General features: G+C 40.1%; 1 protein-coding gene across 11 annotated transcripts in view; it reads left to right on the plus strand.

The window, feature by feature from the left end:
- LOC139121341 (SHC-transforming protein 1-like) overlaps positions 1 to 16,404 on the plus strand; it is a 102,700-nt gene that overhangs the window by 13,704 nt on the left and 72,592 nt on the right. For 2 of the 11 annotated variants that reach the window (XM_070686150.1, XM_070686153.1), the window contains exon 2: positions 8,235 to 8,341. The exons of 7 other annotated variants lie outside the window; for them this stretch is intronic. The gene's annotated coding sequence lies outside the window, so the exon portion shown is untranslated. Of the gene's footprint in view, positions 1 to 8,234; positions 8,342 to 12,241; positions 12,335 to 16,404 lie in introns of all 11 variants that reach the window. 2 more of the 11 variants (XM_070686149.1, XM_070686157.1) reach the window with 1 other exon arrangement.

Here is a 16,404-nt window from a genome sequence, read left to right on the forward strand (position 1 = left end):
GGGGATCCTCCTGACACCGACGTCGGCGGCATGCCTCATCAGGATCACGACGTGGATCGTTCTCTGGGTCTGCCAGATGAAAGTATCGCATAAGCTGCTGAAAGCGACTGCGGGTAATCACAGTAGAATACCCTGGTTTCTCAGAAAGGGATCGCTAGACCAATAATCCTCCACTGATGATTTACGGTCGACACCCATACAGACTAAGACGCCAATGAACGCCTGCACCTCTCGGTAGTCAGCGTTACGCCAGTATTTATCTATTTTCCTAGCGATATGTCGCTGGTGGAATTTGGCGTATTTATTAGTCTCGTCCTTGGCCAATCTGATCAGTGTAGCTGGAATAACTTAAAAAAGTAATCGAGCTCACGGGAGTGGCTGGGCAAGGTGAAAGTCGGTCCTCTCTCATGGTCAAAATCGGTCTCCTCAAATATATTAGCATCGGTAGTCTCCGACATACGCCAGACAGGAGGGGTGTCGTCCTCCGCCAACACAGCAGCAACGTCATCATCGTCGTCAGAGCTTGCCTCACCTACATACTGCCTGTCATAAAAGTCATTGTCCTCTGCCGCATCCTCGTCAACCTCCGAGTCGGACTCAGCGGTGATATCACCGTCGTCTGGGCGTCTGGGCCTGAACTCGCCCGTAGCGGCATCAAGGATCATATCTGGCTCAAAATCCTCAAATCAGTGGGCTATCCTGATAACGAACCCTCCGCACTATCTTTTCGGCGGGGACATCGCAGCACACGAAACTATGGCAGGAGCGGGCTCGGCAGCCTCTGCTGATGACGAGGACTCAAGCTCTTTCGCACTGGGCACAGGAACCTCTCCTGACGCAGGATGAGGGCTCATAGTAGCAACAGGTGGTGTCTCTCCCGGAGCAGCCGGGGGAGAACCAATGGCATCAGCCGTCTCATTACTCACTGTCTCACTAGCAGCAGCAGACGTAGTCTGTGCAGGTGAAGTATCTCCCACAAGAGCAGATGTAGTCTCTGCAGGTGAAGTAGTCTCTCCCGGAGCAGCCGGGTGAGAACCACTGGCGACCGGTGACCCGTCATCATCCTCATCGGCAGACAACGATCGCTCTTACGTTTACGCTTACCACTGGTTTTTCAGCCGGAGATGGCTTCGCCTTACGGGAGCGTTTCTTGCCCGACTTCTTAGAACGTTTACTAGGGACATCACAACGATCGCTACCACTACCGCCCGGAGACTCTGCATCTTTGAGCTTCAGTCGTCTGCTCGCCTTCAGAAAACTTTTGCGGTCCGTCAAGCTCATGTCTGGAACAGTGTCGACAGACTAGCAGGTCCCTCCTTTTAAAGCCACAGGGAAACAAAGCCCTGGACATGATTGGACGCAGGGGTGTTAATATATGCATCCACCTGTTATTATAATGGACCTACGGCAATCAGTCCACCAACCGGCGCTGACATTCCTACCCGTCATGTAAATTGCCTGTCCGCACCATTTGATATGCTAATAATACTCATTTGCAATGCAAATCCCTCGAGCACTTAGCATAACATAGTCAATGTCATTAGCATCTCAACTTGACATTCCGTCCAGCTGGGTACGTGGCATGCGCACCTGCCACCCAAGGACGTTGGCCCAAGCCCATGTTTAGTACGGGTGGGAAACCCGTATCTTTAACCTCATGTCCCTTCTAAGTACGCCTGCGCAGGGCGTATTGTCATCCAAGTCGGTGACAAGCCAACCCGACAGATTGCCCATTAAGCAGTAATGGACTGGCCGTCTCGTTCTTGTACGGCAACGAACAGTGCTTCAGCGGCTTGTTTAGGTCATAACCGTCGCCTGCCGAGCGGCTTACCCAACTAAGGCGGTCAAAGATGAAGGATGCCAAAATTGTCAACGGCTGTCTCGGCCTCGTCCGTTGGGCAAACATGGCTCCTTCAAATAACGTGGCCAGCACGTCTACGTCATCAGCGGTGATGACGACCCGTCATTGACGCCCGAGTGCGTAAAACTCGGAATATACCGACAGGTACCTCTACCTGAGTCGGTCATACTACGGTATAAACCAAACACAGGTCTGCCAACTCCCGTTAGACTCGGCCGTTAGCCGAACTTCACAGGGACAACATAGGCGTAACAAGTCGGTGAACAACGGTTCACGCACCTAACCGCAGCCGCCAAGTCGGTGAACAATGGTATCAAATTTTGAGGCCATGTTCCTGAATGGCAAGGCTGAGGCGGTGTGTTTCGTTGCACGGCTTGAATGTCTAGAGCCAAGTGCAGCCGACAACGTCCGACATCTGAGTGGGTAGTCTTTTCGAGAAGGTAACAAGTCGGTTAAAAGCGGTGGTTACCCTTCACAAATGTCGCTCAAGTCCGTTCGGATCAGTTCCATGTCAGGGACTAATCAAGCCGAGTCCGTCAAATCCGTCCGCACTTCCCGTCAATCAGGACCAAGTCTGTGATTTTCGTCTCGCACCATTGGCAAAAAATTGCACCGCCAGCTGAGGCGGTCTTAGGCGGTTGCCTTACAGAAAGCCGAGTCCGTCAAATCCGTCCGCACTTCCCGTCAATCAGGACCAAGTCCGTGATTTTCGTCTCGCACCATTGGCAAAAAATTGCACCGCCAGCTGAGGCGGTCTTAGGCGGTTGCCTTACAGATTAGCGTTGCCGAGACGGTCAATTTCGGCCGCAATCTATGTAGTGCCTCAGAGCCAAGTTAACCCAAACTCCGCTAGAATACGTCAACGTGCTAACCTGCCAAGTACGCTACTCGTCCCCCCCAAAAAAACCAGTCCCCCACCGGGATGGGGGACTGGCTGGGTAGCTTCCGCACCTTTCCCTGTCGTTGGACTCTCTGTGAACCCATTTCGAGAGCAAACGCCGTTCCTCGCCCAAAACCTGTCCTCGAACGACCCCTAGCGCGAGCAAGGGTTTGCTACACGTAGTTCCGTCGACTAGGCAGGAAAGGGGGTACCAAAAAGTAGTCCGATTTCCACCGCCTTGGCAGGATAACGGCCGTGGCTGCTCAGATTCTAGCTACACCGAATTTCAAGCGGATTTTCACCGACTTGGCAGGAAAGGTGTTAAAGTACAGTTTGTAAAACACCCCTGTTGCTGATTCATTTCTCATACTCCGTAACCACCAGGAAGTCTAAGTTGGCTTTCAAGCACTACCAAGGCGCCCCACTGCCCACTTTGCAACTCTATTTTCCCTCCCCATCAAGAAATAAGCAAAGCCTACTCCCTGCTTGCTTGTCTTTCAACATAATTATGTAAGTGCATCACTGGTTGCTGATGTTACTGTAAATAATTGCCTGCCTGCCCTTACCTCGCCTTCTGATGTACAAAAACAGTGCCCACCCACCAACATACATGTACTGATTGCAAATACCTTTTCTATGTTTAGCATCGTTGGCTGCTTCCTGCAATTCCATACCTTTGCCGAAACAATGTGACAAGAAACGAAAAGTTCAAAGTCATGTTCTTATATGCTTCCTAGAGCAGCTATCGACAGTAAGAAAGACTGTATCTTGTAATACTTTTCAATAATAAAAGCACAAGTTCAAAATATGCAGATCACTTGTAACAGTAGAAAAGGTAATTTTAATGCAGATCCAGTATTAGCCCTTTCCTGCCGAGCGCCCTTGTCCGTTATTCTCCCAAATCAGTAGAAAACCGCCCCATAATATGTGCCTGCAAAAGATTGGCTCTCCTGCATGTTATCCTGCCAGCCATTTTGGCAGAAATCGCCCATTTTCAGGGTAGTTTTAGCCGTACTTATACGTGTTAGACTTCGATAATTTCTACATGCCCGTAGACAGGGGAAGGAGCTCAAGGGTTGCTGCAGAAAAAATTGAGGTCACCGGCTTTGTTTGCCCCTGGGAGTGCGTCATTTTATTGCCGTTTCATGTTTATTTTTTCGGAAATAAACTCCTTCAGTATTACGCACGTCCGCTAGGCACAAACATCACCTCACTCGTCTGTTAGTCAGAGGCCCTGAGGGTCGTGCTAGGGGTGCAGAAGCACCGTCAAACCTGTCCTGTTTCCCCAGGGTAGGGGCAATTGAATACGTACCTCCAACGACTTGGCAGTGTAGCACAAAAACTACGTTTTTGCCGTTGTATTAACGACATGGCTGAGCCATTGAAGCACAGCTTTACGTAGTTTTGCCAGCTCAGTTGGGAGTTGGCTTACGAGTGTTACCGTTCATTACTGACTTAATCGAGTGGTCCTCAGTCAGGTACGGGTTTGTACCGACATGGCTTGGGCTGCAGCTAACCAGTGATAACCAGTCACTACCCCCAAGTCTTCAGTTCACTTTTGCGATGCACGGGTGCAACGCAATATGCTTCCATTGTTCTAGCCATCGACGTGTCCACATGCTGGCAGCCATATTGTACTGCTAGCTGGTTTGCATAACAAAAGCAGTCCCTGCTAAATGCAGACGTTATCCCCGTACATGTAGCATATTGACCTCATGTGCCCTTTTGAATTCTCTGTACGCAAACAGCGTACGTAGTTACCAATGCATCGGCAAGAGGATACGTTTGCCTGCAAACCAGAGCCAGTACTTCGGACGGTGGAATAAATAAAAAATCCAAAGCTACGTCCATTGAATGGCACGGCCAAGGCAGTGAAGGACGTTGCCTGGCTTGAACTTGCAGAGCTGAAGCCCAGCTTAGTACGTCGGACACCAGTTTGTAATGGTATTTCCGAGTCGTTCATATCCGTTCCATGGGAGGAACAAGTCGAGCCGTCCCGTCAAAAATACGTTCTCATTTTCAGTCACGCACAACTGAATAAGTGACTTTCGTCTCGCACCATCGGCATATCTGCCAAGTCGTTTGCAAGAGGTAGCCTTCTAGATTAGCATTGCTGAGTTGGTCAAGTTCGGCAGCAATCTGTATAGTGCCAGGCAGCCAAGTACGTCCAACTCCGCCAGAAAACGTCACCATGCTATCCTGCAAGTCCGCTAAAAAGCGGTAAAAAAAAACCAGCCCCCCTCGGGTGTGGGGGACTGGCGGACAGGTTTCTGCACCTTTCCCTGTCCTTGGACTCCCTGTGAACCCATTTCGAGAGCAAACGCCGTTCCTCGCCCAAAACCTGTCCTCGAACGACCCCTAGCGTGAGCAAGGGTTTGCTACACGTAGTTCCGTCGACTAGGCAGGAAAGGGGGTACCAAAAAGGAGCCCGATTTCCCACCGCCTTAGGAGGATAACGGCCGTGGCTGCTCAGCTTCTAGCTACACCGAATTTCAAGCGGATTTTCACCGACTTGGCAGGAAAAGGGATAATGTTTAGTAAAAATGTGGTTGTACATGTAATAATTCTAAATTTTTTAGTTTCAAGTTGAGTTCAGAGCAGGTGTAGGTTTAATTGTGCTGAAAATAATATGGAAATGCTATGTCAGACTAAAGTCAGAGTAATTTGGGAGAGAGAGGGTAACGTCTGACATCAAAATTACCAGACCTTCAATTGTAGGTGGAAGTCTTACCCTGGGCCAGGATCCAGTCAGGACACGACCTTCCTGTTATTGTTCTATTCAAATCATTGTGGGTGGAGGTCACAACCACAGAAAGAAATGATCAAGTTTTGACACAAACCCAATCAACTCCCCAAAGAGCATTATTTTGGTCCTGGCCGGAGCCAAGATTAATTCTGTATGTGTTTCAACTAGCCTTCCATTTCACTGCATTGCCAATTTATGAAATCCAGTTGCAAACTATTCTTTTCACAAATCACTTTTTCTGTAGCTCATCAGTGACTTTGCACTGAGGAAGTTAAAAACAGTACTGTACACCCCTGTAGGTATGGCAGAAAAAAGATTAATGCAAGATCAAACCCCTTATTAAGGAAGATTTACACCTAGTGCGATCAGCAATCTCAATATAGAAACAAATTTTTAAGAGCCATGGGCAATTTACTCACACAAAGCGTGACTTCTTGTTCATCAATCATCTACAACCTGACAAGACTACACTAAAAACGAGCAAAAACTGAGGTACAAAATATGAGATGGGACAAGCTAGACAAAGAAGAGAAGTCATCTTGTTGGAGAAGTGAAAGCTTGAACCCAAAGGTATTCAAACATTTGACGTAAATTATCTGTTAGCTGTTGATATAATCTGTAATGGTTCTATATATCATAGTTAACAATCTAACCCAATGCTTTCAAAGCACTTTTTCATACATTAGTTTTAGATCTGATTATGTCCCCTATGTTGATGTGTTTGATGGTGATTGGTTGTCCGTTCAATCCTATAAATTTTGTGTGTTTTATTTTTCTACCTTGACCTGCATGTGGGGAAAATATCCATCTTGTTTTTGTGTCATATTGAAGTCTTCATTTCATTGGTGATTCAATGTATTGTCTAATGTCCAGGGGATTGATGTCACAAATTTCACTGGTATTGACAAAGCTATAAATTTGAAATATTGAAAGATGCAATAGATTTAATCAGCAGTGAGATATCATGGCAATGAATCCATTCATTGTTATTTTTGAAAAGCAATTTCTGGTGCTGGATAGAAAGGGTTATTGTTCTGTATGGTAAGCCATTTGTGTATCAGTCTTAAGGTCATTGCCCTCCCTTCTTGCAGGCACTGGATTTTATACAAACAGTTCACAGTCCACTCAGTGACACAATCTACCCAGTATACATCATTCTTCTAGTAGTACTTTGGTGTCTGTATAGGATGAGCAAATAAGCAAGGCATAGTGTCATAGTGTTAGCATGTTTCAAATATTGATTAGAAAACAGTTATGATTATGTTATGATTAGAATATCTACAATTATTTGAACATTGTAAAACAAGTAATCAAGTAAAATCAAAGAGTGATAACCCACTTCCCCTTGATGAGTCACTTTTACCTTCTAGCAGAGGAAATGTTTAATCACTTTTAATAGTTTTGGTATTTGCTACAGTTTGAGTAAACTCCTCAGTTTGATGAAAAAATCGTGCAAATGATTGTTAATTTAGTGTGTTTGCATAGCTTTGCAAAGAATACATTATACTGAATCAATCAATTACATTCTGACCCACAAAAATTACTCTTCTCAAATAAAATCACATGATCACTGATATGTTTCCAAGTTCTGTTTTTCGTAGTCTTGTTTGGTGGTTTATTTTGATAATTAATGTCACATTTTTTGCACTGTTTATAAAAATAACAATAATTGATCAATTAAGAACAGATTTACAGATATCAAAAATTTGTACCTTCCTTTCTATTTCATTACAACCTAACAAGGAAGGAGGAACGGTGGATTTTTCCCATGTTCATAGTTTATCATTCTTTCATCAATGTCCTCAATTCAAATCATCATCCCATCAGTTATTGGTTCTGAAGTCATATCGTCATCCAATCAGCTATTGGTTCTCAATTCAAATCATCATCCCATCAGCTATTGGTCCTCAAGTCATATCATCATCCAATCAGCTATTGCCATTTGTTCTCAATTCGTATCATCATTCAATCTGCTATTGGTACTCAATTCAAATCACATCCAACCAGCTATTGGTCCCCAATTCATATCATCATCCAATCTGCTATTGGTTCTCAATTCAAATCATCATCCCACCAGCTATTGGTACTCAATTCAAATTACATCCAATCAGCTATTGGTTCTCGATTCATCTCATCATCCAATCAGCTGTTGGTTCTCAATTTAAATAATCATCCAACCAGCTATTGGTCCCCAATTCATATCATCATCCAATCTGCTATTGGTTCTCAATTCAAATCATCATCCCACCAGCTATTGGTTCTCAATTCAAATCATCATCCCATCAGCTATTGGTTCTCATTTCAAAGCATCATCCAATCAGCTATTTGTTCTCATTTCAAAGCATCATCCATCAACTTAGGGTCCTTATTTCAAATCATCATCCAATCAGCAATTATATAAATCTATCCTACCATCACAACCTATCTTTCAGTTTTAAAGCCTTGTATTGTAAAATCCAAAGTGTGAAGACTTTATCTCTTTCAAGAGCTCACAAATGAAATGACAGACTCCAGGATTGGTTTGTCGTGATAAAAAAAAATGAAATAATGTTTCTCTTACACAAAATATGCCACCAAATTATCTGTGCTTGCTTGAATGTATACAATCTCACATGTAAACACAGCAATCAGCGTTTGCCAATCTCAAATTCTGATGTCACTTAAGCTGTGATGGTATGCCATGTATAATCAATTACATGCGCATTTAACATCCATAAACATTCATTCTTGTCACTTTTATCATTCAGCGAACACAAAACAGGCATATCTATAAGGGAAATATTATCTGCTTGTGGACAGAGAACAAAAAGGCCTTGATAAACTGGTTATTAGCCTCCCTGACCTCTGACATTTGGTAAGAAATAATGTCTTTGTTTCACTACCGAGAGTGGTCAAGCATTTTGAAATGGAATGTATGAACAGCGAAAGAAATTTTGAGTGTATCAAATTAGAAGTACCAATATACTTGTTTTTCTTTGTTCTCAGTCTTTTGCAATGGTAAAATTTGAATTATACAAGAGAACAACAATTGTGATATTTGTATTTTAATATAATCTTTTACTGGAATGTCCCTATGGAATCTGTGCTATATCTGTTTCCCTATTTCCTGTGTTTTGCCTCTGTTTGATTTGTGTAACAGCATTTGTAAAGATGCACAACAACATCAATTCCATGTGCATGTGATCAATTTCTTCTAACCTTGCTCTTTATATAACCTCGCTCTGTAATGATCATCATCATTTTAGAAATTGGGACCGTTGCTCAACTCAGAGCGGAAATGACATCTGTTCACCCCCAATAATCTTGACGTCACACTTAGCAAATTGGTTGAGGATGATCTGTTGATTTTTTCATTATCCAAGACATCACAAGTTATCACACAGATAAAAGGAAAATTTATCCAGCCAAGAGAAGGATTGTGTAGAGCCACATCTTGTATTTTGTTTCCGTAACAGGTTTAGCATTTCAGCACATCTGAAAGAAATAAAGGAGAAACACAGAATGTATTTGTAACAATACTTGTAAATGTTTATATGTGCATGCACAGCAAATTGGTTCATCATTATTATTGGTGAAAAAAGTTATTTTTTACTATAGTCTTAAATTTCAACAGAAATATTTTGTGCATGTGACTGCCTTTTATCCGCAGTTTCCCTAGGAAAGGTCAAGCAGGGACCTTGACATCTGTCTGTTGTGGCAATGACCCTTATCAATCATTTGTGATCACTTTCACAGAATGTCAGTCACACAGTGCGCTCTTTTGTTGCAGTGATTGTCATGGCTGGGTGTAAGTTGTTGCTTTCTCTACCTTATTCATTGTATTGGGTTGGACTGTCCCTTGAGTGTGACGTGGTTGAAATTCTCAAAATCATTATAAAATTAATATCGTAATCTGTGGCTTCATTTTACCCATGCCAAATTATCCAACAGAGGTCGATCAAGTTTGATTCCATTTTGATGAAAGTAGATTTTGTCAGTAACAGTCTCATGGCAATCCCATGGGACAGTTTTTATTCCCATGGTAATCCTGTAGAATTATTAAGGGATATTATGTGGGGGAGGGGGGGGGGCAAAATTTCTCCAGCATCTCTCTGACAGTTCCTTGAAGTCTAAATGCAGCCTTTGATGGCATGTATGCAGAGATTTGATCCACCATTATTTTAAAGCAATATTGTAGCAGTGACTTACGATCTGTCTGCACTTTTGATTTGCACGTAGTTTCATATTCCAGCTAGTTTTGCAAAGCCAATATATTGAGTGTCTGACATCGACAGGAACATTATGAGAAAATTCCAGCATGCAGACTACAGAAACATAACAAAATATGTATGGTCAGTGATTAGCTGGAGTCGTAAATCATGTAGACATTTTGAAAAACAGATCTCAAATACCTTCATAATTACCTGAAGTAACCTCTTGAAGTGTGATTCACCCGTTTTCCCTGCCAGGCCATCACATGCTATCTTGTCCAATCAGCGAAAAGTGGTATTGAGGCAAAACTTATCTTCATCAATGTGGTATGTCTTATGCACAAAACTGTAAAGCACTTTATCCCAGTTTGGCAGTTTGAGCCCCCTTAAAATCTACCTACACATGATGTGTCACAGGAATTGGACAATATATCAGCTTCTGAATTTCACCAAAAGCCGCGATAAAAACAGACAATTTAACATTTATCCCATTCTGTTGATACAATACAGATACAGTGAAATCTACACTTATGTTTCACATCCATACAATCAGGTAAACCTCTCCAACCTCTCTTTTCACACTATGATTTATGAATACGTATGTGTAGAGGAAAGATGGTATAAATCATTGTGTGAAAACATTGGAATGATCTGTATTTGAAAAAGCAGAAGTAATAATCAGAAGGTGTTCATTATTTATGATAACTTTTAAAAGCTACATACTTTTTTCCATCAAGTCATCATTTTAATGTCAGTCAAACATGATTTGCTATCGATCAAATATTTGTCACAAACACTCAGTTTCTCACACTTGTCACGCCAGTTAAGCTGGGCTTTCAGCTTTACCTGTTCCCCGAAATAAAATTAATAGTTACAAAGTTTGTTATTTGGAATTCTTGTTTGACTTTATGTAAAGGTACTTGTACATGAAATATTTCAAGAGTCTATACCTGTATATAGAAGTCATGAATATTTGCTTCTATCACAGTTTCTGTTTATTTTAGTCCCCACGGACACGTCCAGGGGGACTTATAGGTTTGGTCGTGTCCGTGCGTGTGTGCGTGCGTGCGTCCGTCCGTCCGTGCGTCCGTCCGTCCGTTCACGCAGATATCTCAGAGATGCCCTAAGCGATTTCATTCAAACTTGGTACAAGGATTACTTCATATGTCATACAGATGCACGTCGATTTGTTTTGTGATACGATCCAATATGGCTGCCAGGCGGCCATTTTATTACGATTTTTTCATGTACAGAGCCATAATTCAGGCATGTTTCAATTGATTTTATTCAAAGTTGGTACAAGGACATTGACCAGTGTCATAGATATGCACGTCAATTCTTTTTGTGATACGATCCAATATGGCCGCCATGCGGCCATTTTGTTACGATTTTTTCATGTACAGAGCTATAACTCAGGCATATCTCAACCGATTATATTCAAACTTGGTACAAGGACATTGACCTATGTCATACATATGCACATTAATTTGTTTTGTGATACGATCCAATATGGCCGCCAGGCGGCCATTTTATTACGATTTTTTCATGTACAGAGCCATAACTCAGGCACGTTTCTACAGATTTTATTCAAAGTTGGTACAAGGACATTGACCATGTCATAGCTATGCACATCAATTTTTTTTGTGATACGATCCAATATGGCCGCCGTGCGGCCATTTTGTTACGATTTTTTCATGTACAGAGCCATAACTCAGGCATATCTCAACCAATTTTATTCAAAGTTGGTACAAGGACATCAACCTATGTCATACACATGCACATTGAGTTGTTTTGTTATACGATCCAATATGGCCGCCGTGTGGCCATTTTATTACGTTTTTTCATGTCCAGAACCATAACTCAGACTTTTATCAAGCAAATTTATTCAAAGTTGGTACAAGGAGATTGACCAATATCATACATATGCATGTAAATTGTTTTGTGATACGATCCAATATGGCTGCTGTGCGGCCATTTTGTTATGATTTTTTCATGTACAAAGCCATAACTCAGGCATATTTCAACCAAATTTAATCAAAGTTGGTACAAGGACATTGACCTCCCGTATGTCATACATATGCACATTGATTTGTTTTGTGATTCGATCCATTATGGCCACCATGTGGCCATTTTATTACGATTTTTTCATGTCCTGAACTACAACTCAGACATGTATCAAGCGAATTTATTCAAAAGTATTTTTATCACAGACCTAATGAAGAGGACTCTATCCTCTCTGAGGACCTGTAATCAAAGCACCCATTAACAAGTGGGGACTGTGTCATCAACGATGACTTGTTCAAATGAGTACTTGAATCAAAGTGGTTATCACTCAAATCCAGGCTAGATGTGGATTGTGACAGATGTTTATTTACCTTGAGAGATTGCTATTGAGAGGTTTACTAGATTGTATGGATGTGAAACATGATTAGATTTCACTTATCAAAATCAGCATTTCCAACTCATAAAATCTTCACTTTCATATTTTTTCGTTCTGAAATTCCTGTTTTTGTGATGAAATGTCAACTTCTGAGTTAGGAGTTCTGTAATTTGTTGAATCACAGGGACTCGTTGAACAGTTCCAGTACTGGGAGTTGTACATTTAGCATACAAATCTGGGCCCTCAGAAGATCACGGTGACACATTCAGCTACTGAGGTAAAGTAAAAATTGCGTCCATGTTTAAGTATGTCTGAGCCAGAGAAGTCGGTGAAAATTATGTGTTTTTAATTGGGTCTTCAACTGCTCATCTGATCACCTTTGTAATATGTAACATGTTACTTTGTATGGTTTTACAAATATTACCAGTTCACCTGATATGTGAGTGAGTAAACTTTACCCAAGTAATTCAGTGTTTGCCTACGTTTTTGCTGTCTTTCAACAATATGCTGTTCAAAGCTCAACTTTTGTCGTTATCAATAAGTAAGTATTCAGAGAAATAGTAAAACTTCAGGAATAAACAGATTGCTGTCTAAAGAAATTTTTGAGGATTTACATTTGGTAGGGGTTTGTGAATCATATTTTTTAATGCCTGCACCATGCATGAGTTCTTATAGTGAATAGTTGCATGGTCCGTAGAACACCCACCAGTCATGTGTGCTTTGTGTCGGGCCATAACTACAATTTACATATTGCATTCTGCATCATAATTTTCTGTAGGTGGAAATTTATGATCTGCAACATATTTTTCCCGGAAAACAATTGAAACAAAATCAAATTGAAAGAACTGCCACATCAGATACTGTGATAGACAAGCAAATATGCACGCACTGTATAATGGCACTTGATCTACCTAAGGAAAGATGTAAAAAAGTTTAAAGTCATAGAAGTCGAGTGATTTATGTAGTAAGGGCAAAGTGAAATAAAATGAGGATCATTATTATACTGATAAATATTATACTTTAAACACTGATGTATGTATGGCATAAAATGTATGAGGTGCTATTTTTAATGGTTATGTCATAGCTGTGAAATTTAACAGTCTTGTTCTTTAACCTGAAATGGACACAAGATGTGATTTTACTGGCCTTACACATTACAGTAACAAAGTGTTCACAACAGTATGAAGATTATTTTTCACAACAACAGACAGTCTTTATCAAGAGGAACATGTTGTATTTGAAAGAAATATGATTTGGTGTGGAGTTGTAGATATTATCCTCACATGGAGGTCTCTGGAGCAGATTCACTCATCAGCATTCAATGTAGATTAATGAAATTGTGTTGATATACCGGTAAGTCATCGACAACTAGACTAATGTAAGTTGTCGACAACTAGGCTAATACCGGTATGTCACTGACAATAAGGCCAATGTAAGTCATTGGCAACTAGGTTGAAAATATGCTATCAGCAATTAGGAATTTGTAAGTCAGTGACAAGTAGATTAATTTAATAGTGACAGGTTAAACATATGTCAATGTCACTCAGGCTAATATAAGTCTGTGACAATTAGGCTGACGAAGTCAGTGACAAAGTAAATTGACCCTTTCACCGACATGGTTTGGCCCAATCATAGTGTGTTGTCAATGGTGAAGGTGGATCTGTTTACAGGGAATTTAGGGGTGAAGAGTGACAATCAGGTTAATTATACCGTAGATCAGTGACAATTAGGTGAATGTATCACAATGCAAATCTAAAACCAAATGAACCAAGTAATACGCCTAAAGAAATGTTCATCCATGAACAATTTAGATAATTACAGGCACTCAGGCTGATTATTTGACCTCAAAGTATACGGATATTTATATTGACATGGTGTAAAAACAATTTATAACTTAGGTTGTGTAGGTATTTTTGTGTGATCTTCTAATCCAGTGAGCAAAGTTTAAGTGATTATTATCAGAATGAAATTTGTTCATTTCCCCCCTCAAATATGAAAGAGAAATTCCAATTCTAAATTCCTGATATACTAATAAAATACATAATCTACCGACCTAAAGTATATAGATGTGTACATTGCTTGGTGATGCAAACTTAATAGCCATTTTTGCATGTTATACGAAATTTAATGTCCCACCCATTCATTAACACTTTGGTACAACCTATTGTTTTCAATGACAAAGTTAAACTCTTGTCAGTTGAAGATGGAAATTTTAGTATTTTATTTTATTTTATTTTATATTATTCATAGCAGGAGCAACGGGCTTTCATCCAGTTACAGCCCCATAAGAATAACAAAGCCTAAGAAGCAAAAACCCATAAACAACAAAACAAAACAACAACATAAAAAATATTGAATGCTAAAAAAACCAGACAACTTAGTCTGGAAAAACATACATTAAAATCACATTATAGCATATAAATAAAAACCATCAAAATTACGTGACATATTACATTGTAGAATGTAAATTGAGACTCATAACATTACAAAACTTTTGGTGAGAAAAGAAATGGTATAAAAAGTGTAATAGACCAGATGTGCGATGCCTTTGTGCAAAATTTACACTCGTCATCGTATTTCTTTCATTGCACAGAACCTAATCATTATCATTTGATTAGTTTACATACGAAAACAACAATTATTGAAATATGAATAGAAAATCTCCATGTTTGAATTATACATTGTAATTAATAAATTAATCTTTGAAATAACATATATAGTGCGTACTTCTCTTCGACTGTTTGCCATCATCTATTATGCTTCATACGTTCTAAGGAAAGATTCTTCTGTGGTACAGTTACAGCATGCCCTCAAAACGTATGTAAAGTGTACTGGCTACACCGAAGACTTTTTATTTGAGGGAGCTTTCATATTTAAATAAAAGGACTGAGGTCATACCTGAAAATTATCGTACTCCTTCAACGATCTCAAAAAAGTACCTGCTGTCTGTAGTCATGATGATCACAGAATAGAGGGCATGCGTTCTTGGTGAAAAGTTTTAACTTTTGTCGGTAAACAGCTATGATACTGCCCTCTAGAGGGCAAGGAGAAAAATAGAAACTACATCGTATTTCATGTTGAGGTTGAACACATAGGCTCAATACTATATTTATGTCACCAGTGTTCAGGGGTGAATGATACTTCCATAAAATTAATTTTGCTTGTTTTTGGGGAGATTGTGTCCGACAAGTCCTGTCAAATTATATTGTTGTTGAAGGATTTTTGTTTCATTTTAACATGATGCAGTATTTTAGTAGGTTCAATCATGTGGGTCAGTATGTGGTAGTTTATTTTGTCAGATAGGGACACACATTAATTGTTTTGGTTGCTGGCTAGTATGTACTTCTTGAAACAATACTCTATTAAGTAATTTATAATAATGTAAGGGAGACCTGTAACATTATTGTGATCAAAAATTACTAAAATGTGGCAGAGCTGTTAGAGGTAGAGTTTTCTTCCTTTTTTGTGCTAATACAAATGAAATCATTTAAGTGTTTTAAAAAACAACATTTGTTGAATATCAACTCTTAATTGATGACAAAATCAGTTTGCAATCTGTTATTCAGTGAAATTCCTCATGGTGGCGCCCTTTTCTTTAGGAATGGAATACTAGGTATACATGTATGGAGGGTACAGTATGATAAGAACTTCAAATACAAAACATGAAGTGGCTGGAGATATAAAAATTCAGATTTTTTTTCTGAAAATAAAAAATATTACATGATTTGATATTGACAAAAAGTACCCTGAGTGTGCTGCGGGGATATATATTCAGACTATCAAACTTCAATATAGTTTACTCATCTATCACTGATGGTGACTCATTTTGAAGCTCATGACGTAAATAAAGTTTTTCAGTAGCTAATTCTTTTGACAATCAAAAATTTAATTTTTCCATATAGAGTTAACACACTGGGATGGTGGCCATTTTAAATTTCAATCGTCTGGAAATATTAGGTAACTTGTCCGGTATAAAATTTTGTGCGGTGATTTCTGTTCTTGATATCAAGAGCGAACGTTTAAAATATTGTTCCTTTGTGCAGAAAATTTGAGAATAAGTTAACGTCTGTTAAGTGTGAAAATGTACCAAACAGCAGGGGAAAATGTGAATTCTTATTCAGAAGATCCTGTCCCAGGATTCTGCAGTTCATCGATTCATACAAAGCTGAGATGTGGTAAATGATAGAAGAGAAAATTTAAATGACAGGGTTAAGGTTCATCGATATGAGTGTGGCAATCTGCCGTAAGTTCTATCCTTTGGGTGAGCTGTATTCAAATGCCTCGACAGCAGTTCAAACCTTGGAAAAATCTATCATTTCTGTTGATGAGAATGTAAATAATGAAAAT

Source organism: Ptychodera flava, chromosome 21 (assembly GCF_041260155.1).
Source record: "Ptychodera flava strain L36383 chromosome 21, AS_Pfla_20210202, whole genome shotgun sequence".
Taxonomy (NCBI): Eukaryota; Metazoa; Hemichordata; class Enteropneusta; family Ptychoderidae; genus Ptychodera; species Ptychodera flava.